This window comes from Thalassophryne amazonica, chromosome 6, assembly GCF_902500255.1.
Source record: "Thalassophryne amazonica chromosome 6, fThaAma1.1, whole genome shotgun sequence".
NCBI classification, from domain to species: domain Eukaryota; kingdom Metazoa; phylum Chordata; class Actinopteri; order Batrachoidiformes; family Batrachoididae; genus Thalassophryne; species Thalassophryne amazonica.
Genome location: NC_047108.1, coordinates 48,180,534 through 48,191,198, shown reverse-complemented (window position 1 = coordinate 48,191,198; position 10,665 = coordinate 48,180,534). Strand labels below are relative to the sequence as shown.

Sequence of the window (10,665 nt, the reverse complement as noted above, 5' to 3'; positions counted from 1 at the left end):
TCGGTTTCAGCATTTTATCCGGATATTCCACTGTTAAAGGGTCCGCGCGTCGGGACGCAGACGCCGCAACGCTCCGCCACAGGAAAAACACCTCTGTTGAAAGCCTTAAGGACAAGTTGGAACATGTCCTGCCTGTTAAACAATTTCTCATATACTCACTCCACTGAAAGCCATCAAAAGCCTCCTGGATTTTACAAATGGTTATCAACACAGAGGTGTTTTTCCTGTGCCGCCGCACCGCGTCGGCTGCGTCCCGACGCGCGGATCTGTCCGCACGTCTTTCATTAAAAAAATCTCCTTTAACAGTGGAATATCCGGATAAAATGCTGAAACCGACTTCTTCTGAAACTTCTCTGTTCTCTCACGACGTCCTGGATCAATAGAGCCTGAAATGTGGAGGTTTTCAGCTTGAACAGGCTGACGACGGCGGCTGAGAGCGCTGAGCGACGTCTCGCACCGTGGGAAGTCCTTAAAGCGACAGAATCACCTCAAAATCTCTCATCAGCCGTAAACATTTTCACTGAAAACCAGCTTAATTTTTCGAACCGTGTCCACTTCGATGTGTCTCACAGGTTTAGAAAAAATTTTGATCAAACAAAGCGCCAGTCTCTCACCAACTTCTCAGACAAAGGAATTCCGACGAGGGGCTGGACGACTCCTCCCACAAGGAGTGCTCACAGGCGAATGACGTCACCGACAGGCGTGGAAAAACTCACGCATGCGCACGAGGGTTCAAGCATGTCTGACGTAAAAACATATGAATGAAATCCATATAGTTTTTGAAAAAAATAAAAAGGACCGCTACTTTATTGACAGCCCTCGTATATATATGTGTGTACGAGGTCTGTTAGAAAAGTATCTGACCTTTTTATTTTTTTCAAAAACCATATGGATTTTAATCACGTGTGATTGCATCAGCCAAGCTTGAACCTTCGTGCGCATGCGTGAGTTTTTTCACGCCTGTTGGTTGCGTCATTCGCCTGTGAGCGGGCTTTGTGTGAGCAGTGGTCCACCCCTCTCGTCGGATTTTTATTGCGAATAAATGTCTGAACGATTTGGAGTTTTGCTGCATCAATTTTTTCCAGAAACTGTGAGAGACCTCCAGCTGGACACCATTCGGAAAATTTAGATGGCTTTCAGCAACGATTTTATGGGAATTACACAGATTAAGGAGTGCTCCAGCCGGTTTAAAGACCACCCACAGCTGCTGAGAGCGCGTCGCGCTCCGAGCGCCAAACGACAGGCTCAAACCCCGCTGAAACAACCAGATCATTTCCAACGTGAAGGCTTTGTTGATCCGGGGCGTCGTCTGACTTACACAAAAATGGCAGGAGACGTGGATATCAGTACTTTTTTGGCACATACCACTGTTACAGGAGTTTTTTTCATGGAAAGAAAAGCGGACGGATGTGCCACCGTGCCGCTCATGGTGCGGCACAAAACCACCTCCGTGTTGACCTGGAGGTCTCTCACAGTTTCTTTAAAAAATTGATGCAGCAAAGCTCCAAATCGTTCAGACATTTATTCGCAATAGAAATCCGATGAGAGGGGTGGACCACTGCTCACACAAAGCCTGCTCACAGGCGAATGACGCAACCGACAGGCGTGAAAAAACTCACGCATGTGCACGAAGGTTCAAGCTTGGCTGATGCAATCACACGTGATTCAAATCTATATGGTTTTTGAAAAAAATAAAAAGGTCGGATACTTTTCTAACAGACCTCGTATATATATATATATATATATATATATATATATATATATATATATATATATATATATATATATATATAAAATAAAAATCGGGTAAAAACGAAAGTGATGTGCACCATTTCCTGAATGAAACCGAAGCAGACAAACTTGTTACAGGAGCTTGATCCTCAGCTCTAATGAAGCAGTTTGACACGCGGTTCGAGCACAGAGTCGAAACAGCAGCTTTGTGTGCCGCATGCATTTCAGTACAGAATTTGGAATGTATTTTCTCCGTTGTAATCAAGACATTAAAAAAAACTTTGTGATCAACATGTGAAACCGATCACATTTCGGTGGACCGCGTCAAGCCAGCCCACTGGTGGAGAAAATTCAGTGTGTAGACATTGTGGACATAATTCATGGGTTGTCATTTGTATGTTTGTGTTGTGTGTTTAACGATGCGCTAAAGTGTGTGTGTGTGTGTGTGTGTGTGTGTGTGTGTGTGTGTGTGTGTGTGTGTGTGTGTGTGTGTGTGTATATATCGACTCAGATTTTTGAAAAACAAAAACAAATTGGCGCATTTCAGTGTCCTAAAAACGAATAAATTTATCCCCAGCACACACGTGACATCTGCAGTCATTCAGCGCTGGTGGGTGGTCAGTGTGGCGTTCACACAGACTGATCCTTTTACTCCTCTGATTATATGCTCCATCAGATTTATACTTATATTTATTCCCCTTTTTCACAGTTTTGGGTTAGAAATCAATATTCGTAACGTAGCCACCAGCGCCTTTCAGTGCAGCCCGAAAAATCACTGAAACGTATTCGAATGATAACGACTGTTAAAATTTTAGTCAAATGTTAAATATTGAAAGAGATAAAAAAAAAAAAAGAAAAAAAATGTGCTTGCTGAATTAAGAGCAAAGCATGTCTCTCAAATCCAAACGAAGGAGGGGAAAAATCAGCACAGCCCCATGTAAAAATACTAAGACGTGCCCACCCAAGCAGCTTGTGGTTTGTTTGGAAGAAAAAAAAGATAAAATAATGAGTCCTACATACATACATTTGAATTGAATTTTGACATTAAAATCCTTCCAGTCACAGCATAAGGTGAAGTTATAAGCTAAAAAAAGTTAGAATAAAAATCAGAAAAATTTACATTCATATTTGATTCACTGATTAAAATGTGATTTTACAGAAAAACTCTGGAAACTGTGAGTAGATATTGAATATGATGTCAGAGTGAACTGAAGTCAGATAATCTCATAAGTTTCATGTAGTATCCATTTTGTTAATTTATTTTTAATTTAAATTTAGAGAGAAACAGAATGATCTGCAGTAATGCTAACTGAAGTTGGAAACTATTCAATCAGATAAAGTCTGCATCAATGACAGAAAAAGGAAAATATGTATAAATCATTGTTAACTTTTATTTGATCTCATTTTGATGTAGAGAGTGATCATTGATCTGAAGCTTTTATTATTACATATAAAGTTAAACAGATTATCTTATTATATAGTATGATATATTGGGTTATGGTGGTAACATAAAAAATTGGTAAGTGTCACTGTATACAAATTTTCTTGCAGTCAAAGATATACGTTTTGCCTAGAAAAAAAAAATCACTTTCTAGGGTTATATCTTGTTCAGATACAACTGAGAACACTGATTTTTTTTTTTTTTTTTTTTTTTTTTTTTTTTTTTAAGTAAGATTTGTGTATCAGTAATCTACCAAAATGCACCATTTTTTACATTTTTTTTTCTGGAGTACATGCACCCAGATCTCCCGAGAGGACTTCGCGCCATTGGCGTTTGTTGAACTGCTTCACTGCACAATCCGTCAAACGCCAAAAAAGTTTCAGTCAGAAAAATTTTACTCGCCAACACCCATGTTAGTGTGTATCATCCATTTTCTTCCGCTTTATCCGGAGTCGGGTTGCGGGAGCAGCAGCTCAAGCAAAGCCACCCAGACCTCCCGATCCACACACAGCTCCTCCGGGGGAACCCCAAGGCGTTCCCAAGCCGGCCGAGAGATGTAGTCCCTCCAGCGGGTCCTGGGTCTTTCCCGGGGCCTCCTCCTGATAGGACATGCCCGGAACACCTCTCCAGCGAGGCGTGCAGGTGGCATCCGGAAAAGATGCCCGAGCCACCTCAGCTGGCTCCTTTCAACGTGGAGGAGCAGCGGTTCAACTCCGAGCTCCTCCCCCTATCTCTAAGGGAGCGCCCAGCCACCCTGCAGAGGAAACTCATCTCAGCCGCTTGTACTTGCGAGCTCGTTCTTTCGGTCATGAGCCAAATCTCATGACCATAAGTGAGGATCGGAACGTAGATCGATCGGTAAATCGAGAGCTTTGCCCCCCTACTCAGCTCTCTCTTCACACGACGGTCCGATACAGCAACCACACCACTGCAGATGCTGCACTGATCCGTCTGTCGATCTCACGCTCCATCAGTCCCTCACTCGTGAACAAGACCCGAGATACTTAAACTCCTCCACTTGAAGCAAGTACACTCCACCGACCTGAAGAGGGCAAAGCACCTTTTTCTGGTCGAGAACCATGACCTCGGATTTGGAGGTGCTGATTTTCATCTCGGACGCTTCACACTCGGCTGCAAACCGCCCCAGTGCACGCTGAAGGTCCTGATTTGACGAAGCCAACAGAACCACATTGTCCTCAAACAGCAGAGACAAGATTCTGTGGTTCCCAAACCAGACCCCCTCTACACCCTGGCTGCGCCTAGAAATTCTGTCCATAAAGATAATGAACAGAACTGGTGACAAAGGGCAGCCCTGGCAGAGGCCAACGTGCACTGGAAATAGGTTTGACTTACTACCGGCAATGTGAACCAAGCTCCTGCTACGGTCGTACAGGGACTGGATATCCCTTAGCAAAGGACCCCGGACCCCATACTCCCGGAGCACCCCCCACACGGTGCCCCGAGGGACACGGTCAAACGCCTTCTCCAGATCCACAAAACACATGTGGACTGGTTGGGCGAACTCCCATGAACCCTCAGGCACTCGATGGAGCGTGTAGAGCTGGTCCAGTGTGCCGCGACCAGGACAAAAACCACACTGCTCCTCCTGAATCCAAGGTTTGACTATCGGTCGAATTCTCCTCTCCAGTACTCTGGAATTGACCGTACTGGGTAGGCTGAGGAATGTGATCCCCCTGCAGTTGTAACACACCCTCCTGTCCCCTTTCTTAAACAGAGGGACCACCACCCCGGCCGGCCAATCCAGAGGCACTGTCCCCGTCCGCCACGCCATGTTGCAGAGGCGTGTCAGCCAAGACAGTCCCACAATACCCAGAGACCTAAGGTACTCAGGACGGATTTCATCCACCCCAGGAGCCTTGCCACCGAGGAGCTTTCTAACCACCTCGGTGACTTCGGCCTGGGTAATGGATGAGTCTGCCTCTGAGTCCCCAGTCTCTGCTTCCTCTTCGGAAGACGTGACGATGGGATTGAGGAGGTCCTCGAAGTATTCCTTCCACCGCCCGGCAACATCCTCAGTCAGGGTCAACAGCGCCCCACCCGCACCGTGGTGGAGAGCTGCTTCCGCCTCCTGAGGCGTCGGATGGTTTACCAGAATTTCTTCGAGGCCGACCCCGAACTCCTCCCAGACCCGAGTTTTTGCCTCTGCAACCGCACGGGCTGCAGCATGCTTGGCCTGCCGGTACCTGTCGGCTGCCTCCAGGATCCCACCTACCAACAAAGACAAGTAGGACTCCTTCTTCAGCTTGACGGCATCCCTTACTTCTGGCGTCCACCACCGGGTTCGGGGATTGCCGCCGCGACAGGCACCAGAAACCTTGTGACCACAGCTACGAGCAGCCGCATCGACAACGGAGATGGAGAACATAGTCCACTCGGACTCCATGTCTCTAACCTCCCCCGGGATTTGGGAGAAGCTCTCCCGGAGGTGGGAGTTGAAGACCTCGCTGACAGAGGGTTCCGCCAGTCGTTCCCAGCAGACCCTCACGATACGTTTGGGCCTGCCAGGTCTGCCCGGCTTCCTCCCCTCCCAGCGGATCCAACTCACCACCAGGTGGTGATCGGTCAACAGCTCAGCCCCTCTCTTCACTCAAGTGTCCGAGACACGTGGCCGAAGGTCAGATGATACTACTACAACATCGATCATCGACCTCCGGCTCAGGGTGTCCTGGTGCCACGTGCACTTATGGACACCCTTGTGCTCGAACATGGTGTTCGTGATGGACAAACTGTGACTAGCACAGAAGTCCAACAACTGAACACCACTCGGGTTCAGATCGGGGAGGCCGTGCTTCCCGATCACCCCCCTCCAGGTCTCACTGTCACCGCCCACGTGGGCGTTGAAATCCCCCAGGAGAACAATGGAGTCCCCAGTCGGAGCACTATCTAGTACACCTCCCAGGGACTCCAAGAAGGTCGAGTACTCTGCACTGCCGCTCGGCACGTATGCCGAGACAACAGTGAGAGACCTGTCCCCGACCTGAAGGCGTAGGGACGCGACCCTCTCGTTCACCGGAGTGAACTTCAACACGTGGCGACTGAGCTGTGGAGCAATAAGCAGTGCAACCCCAGGTCTCCGCCTCTCCCCGTGGGCAACGCCAGAAAAGTGGAGTGTCCAGCCCCTCTCCAGGCGTTGGGTACCAGAGCCCAAGCTGTGCGTGGAGGTGAGCCCGACTATCTCTAGTCGGTATCTCTCAACCTCCCGCACAAGCTCAGGCTCCTTCCCCCCAGTGAGGTGACATTCCACGTCCCAGCAGCCAGGGGCTGTGAGCACAGACCGGGCCACCCGCCCTTGACCGCCACCCAGTCCTCTCTGCACCTGATCCCCATGGCCCCCTCTGCAGGTGGTGAACCCACAGGAGGGCGGGACCACGTTGCGTTTTCGGGCTGAGCCTGGCCGGGCCCCATGGGCTAAGGCCCGACCACCAGGCGCTCGTGCGCAAGCCCCAACCCCAGGCCTGGCTCCAGGGTGGGGCCCCGGCTCCGCCATACCAGGCAACATCTCGGTCCTTGATTTTTTTTACTGGTCATGGGAGCTTCTGAACTGTCCTTAGTCTGACCCGTCACCTAGGACTGGTTTGCCTTGGGAGACCCTACAAGGGGCACAAAGCCCCCGACAACATAGCTCCTAGGATCATCCAGGTACGCAAACTCCCCCACCACGATAAGGTGGCAGCTAGAGGGGGAGTGTGTATATATATATATATATATATATATATATACATACACACACACTATATATACACATTATATATATATATACACACACACACACTATATGTACACATTATATATATATATACACACACACACACTATATATACACATTATATATATATATATGTATATATATATATATACACACACACACACACTATATATATATATATATATATATATATATATATATATATATGTATGTGTATATATATATGTGTATATATATGTATGTGTATATATATATGTGTATATATATCTGCGTGACGCGCAGAACTCCTCCGCACGTCTGTCTTAATGTGCTGAAAAAGTGCTGATGTCCACGTCTTTTCACAATTCCTGTGCTAGTCAGACGACATCCTGGATCAAGACAGCATCCAGTTTAGAAATGAACGGCACATTCCACTGTTACAGGAGTTTTTGTCATGGAAAGAGGAGCATGGCGCAAAGCAACGCCGTGATGAAGCCTTCCAGGACATGTTGGGGCATGTCCAGCTCATGCACAATCACAATCGGATAATCACACGACTGAAAAGCAACCGGAATCCATCTGAAAGCCACCTGAAAGCCGTCCTGTGAGACCAACACCAATGTGGTTTTGTCCCGCGTAATGAACGGCTCCGTGGCGCGTCCCTCCGCTTTTCTTTCCATGAAAAAAACTCCTGTAACAGTGGAATGTGCCGAAAAAGCCTTCACGTTGGAAATGATCTGGTTGTTTCAGCGGGGTCTGAGCATGTCGATCGGCGCCGCGCTCTCAGCAGTTGTGGGCCGTCCTTAAAGCGGCAGTAACACTCCTTAATCTGTATAATCCCCATAAAATCATCCCTGAAAGCCATATTAATTTTCCGAACGGTGTCCACCTGGAGGTCTCTCACAGTTTCTGGAAAAAAGTTGATGCAGCAAAGCTCCAAATCATTCAGACATTTATTCGCAATAAAAAATCCGACGAGATGGGTGGACCAGTGCTCACAGGCGAATGACGCAACCGACAGGCGTGAAAAAACTCACGCATGCACATGAAGGTTCAAACTTGTCTGATGCAATCACACGTGATTCAAATCCATATGGTTTTTGAAAAAAATAAAAAGGTCCGATACTTTTCTAACAGACCTCGTGTGTATGTATGTATGTATGTATATATATATATATATATAAAGAATCTCAACATTGCAGGTAAGTGAATTTAAATATCATGGTGTGTGCTAAAATTGTATGCATATTATTTTCCCCATGCACAACAGCAAATGGGAAAAAAATAACAAGGAATATAAATTTGTTACCATAAAAGAAAAGTGATAAGATGATATGTGTCTTTTATACCACTACAAGGGCAATCAGAAGTCTTACATAGAAGATAAGCAGTGACACCAGTGTGGGCCTCAGTACTGTCACTGCTTATCTTTCAGTTCCACAGTGTGAAGCTTCTGCGAGTCACTCAGCAACTGAGGCAGACAAACACAGGTGAGGTGCTGAAAGGACAAGAGGCGAGCGCTGCCAGCCTGGTATCACCACATCCGCCTTAAAGACTCTAAAAGCTGGCCAGGTACACTTAGTGTCGCTCGTGAGTTCCACCCACCAGGACCTGCAACAGCAGAGTGACAACAAGCAGACGGGAAAAACACACACTCTTTCTCTCTCACTCAAGGCCGCCACAACAGCAATAAGAATCCTTGGTTCTCCAGTGATGTCATTAAACTGCACAACCAAGGAAGAGGCTCACAGACATTGTGACTGTGATGCACTCAAAATATGCACTTGAACAGAACAGTCACATCGATCAAAAACAAAAAAATAAAAAAGGAGCAGCATTTCACATTTGACTTTTCATTCAAAATTTGAACATTTGGACAACAAAGGATGTGTCCAGTCTGTCTGAGTCTGTCTGCTACATGTTCTAGATTGCAGCCTCTTCACACCTCAGTTCTCTGCTGTGCTTTGTAAGCTTCCACCACCCATCAGCTTCAGCGGATAGCAGGTTGCTCCATTTACTCAGGAAATAGAAGATTAGCAAACCACCCACTCCTGATTGTATCTCAGTGACAATAGTCCGGTGCTGCTCTGAACTGCCTTCTCCCACTCTCCCCAGCTTCTCCCCACCTATCAATCAGCATTTAAATCCGGTAAACCTGAGGTCCACGCTGTCGAACTGTGGTCGTCTAACAAGACAGAGGAGCTGAAAGGATGTTTCTTGTGTACAGATTGGGACATTTTTTTCCAAGATGTGACATTAACGCTACCACAGAAGTAATTGCTAGTTACATGTCCTTCTGTGTTGACTCAATCATTCCCTAAAAAATCATTAAGAAATACACAAATAATAAATTGTATATCACATGGGAAATACGGGAATCTATCAACAGGAAGAAAGCAGCTTTTGAATCAAGGGACATTGCAGGGGTCAGGGTAGCACAAAAAGACAATCAGAGATGAGAAATGTTTGACTGCAATACAAGGAGCGTGCAAAACGGGATCTCTCCAGGGCGAACAACAAGAGACTGTGGGATTTCATTTGTGGCATGACAGACATGGACACAAAAGGGAAACCTGTAATTGCCAACGATGAAATTGCAAAACCCAATGAGCTAAATGATTTTTATCTGCGTTTTGAGAGTGATAACCAGGAAGAGTGCAGGGAAATTCTAAAAGAGATTAGTTGTAATTTGCATATGGACAGAATTTTAATTAACCCATAGTCAGTCATTCAAGTTTTTAAATCAATGCATACTAACAAAGCAACAGGGCCAGACAATATGTCCGCTTTTCTTTTAAAAACATTTGCAGAGGAGCTCACTCCAGCTCAGCATCAACTCTTCCAACTCTCTATTGACACTTATTCGGTACCTGAGCTTTGGAAGAGATCAGTTATTATTCCAGTCCCCAAGAAGTCATGCCCGCAAGTGAACAATGATTTTCGGCCAGTGGCTCTAACCTCTAACGTAATGAAAGCATTGGAGAAACTGTAAAATCAGGAGCTTAGTACAGATTTACTTGGATCAGTATCAGTTTGCATACAAAAGGAAGCGGAGTACGAGTGATGCCATTTTAACTATAATGAACTTGGTTTTAAAGCATCTTGAGAGTTTCTCTGCATTTGCCAAATTAGTTTTTTATTGATTTTAGTTCTGCTTTTAATTGTATCCAGTCACATATCCTTCTTCAAAAACTGACTCAGCGGAATGTGAACCCTTTCTTAATTAAGTGGTATCACTGTTTTCTGTCAAACAGGTCACAGCAGGTGAAGTTTAATTCTGTCTTCTCTGATATTGCTTTAAGCAGCACTGGAGTCCCTCAAGGCTGTGTTAGTTCACTATTTCTATGTACATTGTATACTAATGACTGTGTCAGCTCCCAGTCAAGCCAGTATGTTGTTAAATTTTCAGATAACACTGAAATACTTACTTTGCTAACCCGTAACCAATTTAAGTAGTCACAAATCTGGTGGACAGGTTTGTAAACTGGTGTGACACCCACCAACTGCAGATTAATACCAATAAAACAGTAGAGATGTTGGTGGACCCCACGTCTTTTGGGGACTGTAGTTTGGTAGCCATACATGGACGTAACATTGAGCAGGTGGATTCATATAAATATCTGGAGGTTTACATTGACAACAACTTAAGCTGGCAAATGTCAAGTGTTTGTGCCCAAATCCACCAGCGCATGCACTTTCTGGTGTATGTAGGAATAATATGTTGAATTTCTACAGAGCAGCTATTGAGTCTGTGTTACGGTATGGTATTACCAGCAGGTTTGGTAAT

The 10,665-nt window shown here is 45.8% G+C and overlaps 1 protein-coding gene across 1 annotated transcript in view; it reads left to right on the top strand.

Annotated features, from left to right (window-relative positions):
• Positions 1-10,665, top strand: part of arfgef2 (ADP-ribosylation factor guanine nucleotide-exchange factor 2 (brefeldin A-inhibited)) — a 130,349-nt gene that overhangs the window by 81,337 nt on the left and 38,347 nt on the right.